Source organism: Canis aureus, chromosome 33, assembly GCF_053574225.1.
Source record: "Canis aureus isolate CA01 chromosome 33, VMU_Caureus_v.1.0, whole genome shotgun sequence".
NCBI classification, from domain to species: Eukaryota; Metazoa; Chordata; class Mammalia; order Carnivora; family Canidae; genus Canis; species Canis aureus.
In genome coordinates, this window is record NC_135643.1 from 8585060 (window position 1) to 8588275 (window position 3216).

The window sequence follows — 3216 nt, forward strand, 5'->3', positions numbered from 1 at the left end:
TTGTAGGATTTCTTCTTTATCATTAAAGTTTTCAATTCTATCAGAATATATTCAGGCACGTTGCTTTTTGCAAAATTTGCCTGGTACATAGATGGCACTTGCTCTTAATTTTCAAAGTGGGGTCTTTGTGTGTTTTTTTGAGTACATGTTCACATATTTATTGGACATTGAACTTTCTCTATTTGGGAATACACATAATTTTTGACTTTTCTATTTGATTATTTTACTTTTATTACTTGTATTTTTTTTATTTTTATTTTTATTTTGGGGGGACTGGCAGCAGCTTTATTTGGGAAGAGACACTTGAATTGGCTTTCAGTTGGGGGCATGGACAAGAAGGGGTACCCAGGGCAATAGACTCCCCATAAGGGTAGGCTGAGGACTGGGGCTGAGCCTTGTACCATACAAGCAAGGCTCCCCTGCACAGCTCCTTCCCCCAAAGGCTTTATGGGGGCCATAAGAGCAAGGAGCCTGGGAGGGCCCACGGTGGCTGTTCACTTGGGCAGGATGTCAGACGACTCAGACGCCAGCTTCCCATCACGAGTCTTGATCTTCTTCACAACCATGGCCTTGGAGGAGCTGCTGTGGCTGAAGGAAGAGCCAGGGCCAAAGATGGACTGGAAGGAGCTGTGGCCATAGTTGAGGCCAGGGCTTGTGAGGCCCCCATAGGTCAAGTTCAGGCCACCTGAGTAGCCGCTGGTGGTCTTCCTATGGATGTTCATGTTCTGCATCCCAGACTCCAGCCGGCTCTCCTCGCCCTCCAGCAGGTCGGTGGCGATCTCGATGTCCAGGGCCAGCTTGACGTTCATGAGCTCCTGGTACTCGCTCAGCTGCCAGGCCATGTCCTGCTTGGCTCGCTGCAGGGCGGCCTCCAGCTCCAGCCCTGCCACCTTGGCATTGGCGTCCTGAATGGCCAGCTCCCCGCGCTGCTCAGCATCGGCGATGGCAGCCTCCAGGGCAGCCTTCTGGTTTTTGAGGGTCTTGATCTCAGCCTGGAGGCAGCTGATGCTCGGGTTCATCTCGGAAATCTGTCTTCGTGCGACGGAGGTCATCCCCATGCTTCCCAGCCAATGTCTGCAGCTCCTCATACTTGATCTGGTACATGGTCTTGGCCTCTGCCCAGCTGTGGTTGGCGGTGTCCTCATCCTGGGCCTTGACCTCGGCCTTGATGTCGTCCAGGTCCAGGAGCAGCTGTTGTCCACGGACAGCATGACGGACGTGGCCGGACGTGGCCGAGATCTGGGACTGCAGTTCATGGACCTCCTCTTCATACAGCTGCCTTAAGAAGTTGATCTCATCGGTCAGCCCTTCCAGGCGGGACTCCAGTTCCATCTTGTTCATGTAAGCTTCGTCCACATCCTTCTTGAAGAGGACAAATTCATTCTCCATATCTGGAAGCAATTTGATCTCATCCTGTATTTATTCTTGAAGTCCTCCACAAGCCCCTGCATGCTGCCAAGCTCCACTTCCAGCTTCAGCTTCTCCTGCCCCAGGGTGTCCAGCTGCCTCCAAGGTTGTTGATGGAGCTCCCAAACATGTTGTCTATGTTGCTCCGAGCAGTTTTCTGCTGCTGCAGGAGGCCCCACTAGGTCTCCAGGATTTTGTTCTGCTGCTCCACATGTCTGACCTTGTCAATAAAGGAGGCAAACTTGTTGTTGAGGCTCTTGATCTGCTCCTTCTCCTGGGTGCGCACTGCCTGGATGTTGAGGTCCACCTCCAGCTTAAGGGGGCTCAGCAGGCTCTGGTTCACTGAGACAGTCGTGATGCCCCCGGTGCCCCCGGGCCCTCCGTAGCCCCTGACCACACTCATGCTGCTATTCAGGCTACCCTGGAAGCTGCTGCGGCTGCTGCCCACCCAGGAGAAGGTGGAGGAGCTGATGCGGGAGCCAGGCCCACTCGTGTAGGAGCGGCTGCTGAAGGTCCGGGGCCGGAGGTGGACACCTTGTAGGACTTCTGGGTCACCCTGATGGACATGGTGGAGGCTGCCACGGAGGCTGGAGTGGAGGCGAGGAGGCCGAACCTGACAGAGGCTCTAGAAGGAGCGTGAGGAGCTGCTTCTAGGTGGGCTGTATTTTTTTCTTATCTATTTAGTAGTATGTTTTACACATTTTCAATATAAGAATTGAAAAAATGGGAAATGATGTAAGACTGAAGCATGAATTTAGAGATGTTTTTCTAGGTGGATATCCACACATTAATCAAAAATATCTATCACTGGGATGCCTGGGTGGCTCAGTGGTTAAGTGTCTGCCTTTGGCTCAGGGTGTGATCCTGGAGTCCCAGGATTAAGTCCCACATCGGGCTCCCTGCGTGGAGCCTGCTTCCCCCTCTGCCTGTGTCTCTGCCTCTCTCTCTCTCTCTCTCTGTCTCTCATGAATAAATAAATAAAATCTTTTTTAAAAAAAGGTCTATCACTACCATGATAAGTCAATTCTGGTTTTCCCCAAGTATGAAAGTTTAATATATATGCATATATATTTTATATATATGCTCATTTATATATTTTTAATTAAAATTCAACTAATTAACATACAGTGTATTATTGGTTTCAGAGGTAGAGGTCAGTGATTATCAGTCTTATATAACACCCCCTGCTCATTACATCACATGCCCTCCTGAATGCCCATCACCCAGTTACTCCATCCCCCGACCCACCTCCCCTCCAGCAACCCTGTTTGTTTCCTATAACTAAAAGTTTCTTATGGTTTGTCTCTCTCTCTGATTTCATCTTGTTTTATTCTTTTCCTCTCTTCCCCTATGATCCTCTGTTTTGTTTCTTAAATTCCACATATGAGTGAGATCATATAATCGTCTTTCTCTGATTGACTTATTTCACTTAGCATAATATCCTCTAGTCCCATCCACGTCATTGCAAGTGGCAAGATTTCATTTATTGATGGCTGAGTAGTATTCCATTTTATATACATATATATATATATATATAGTATATAGTATTCCCATATATATATATGCAGTATTCCTATATATATATATACACACACACATACCACTTCTTTATCCATTCATCTGTTGATGGACATCTGGGCTCTTTCTACAGTTTTGCTGTTGTGGACATTGCTGCTATAAACATTGGGGAGCAGGTGCCCCTTCAGATCACTACATTTGTATCTTTGGAGTAAATACCCAGTAGTGCAATTGCTGTGTCATAGGATAGCTCTATTTTCAACTTTTTGAGGAACCTAAAGTGGAGTCTCT

General features: G+C 47.9%; 1 pseudogene; it reads right to left on the reverse strand.

Annotated features, from left to right (window-relative positions):
- Positions 1-494: 494 nt before the first annotated feature.
- Positions 495-1974, reverse strand: LOC144304050 (keratin, type II cytoskeletal 8 pseudogene; annotated as a pseudogene).
- Between the last annotated feature and the right edge of the window lie 1242 nt (positions 1975-3216).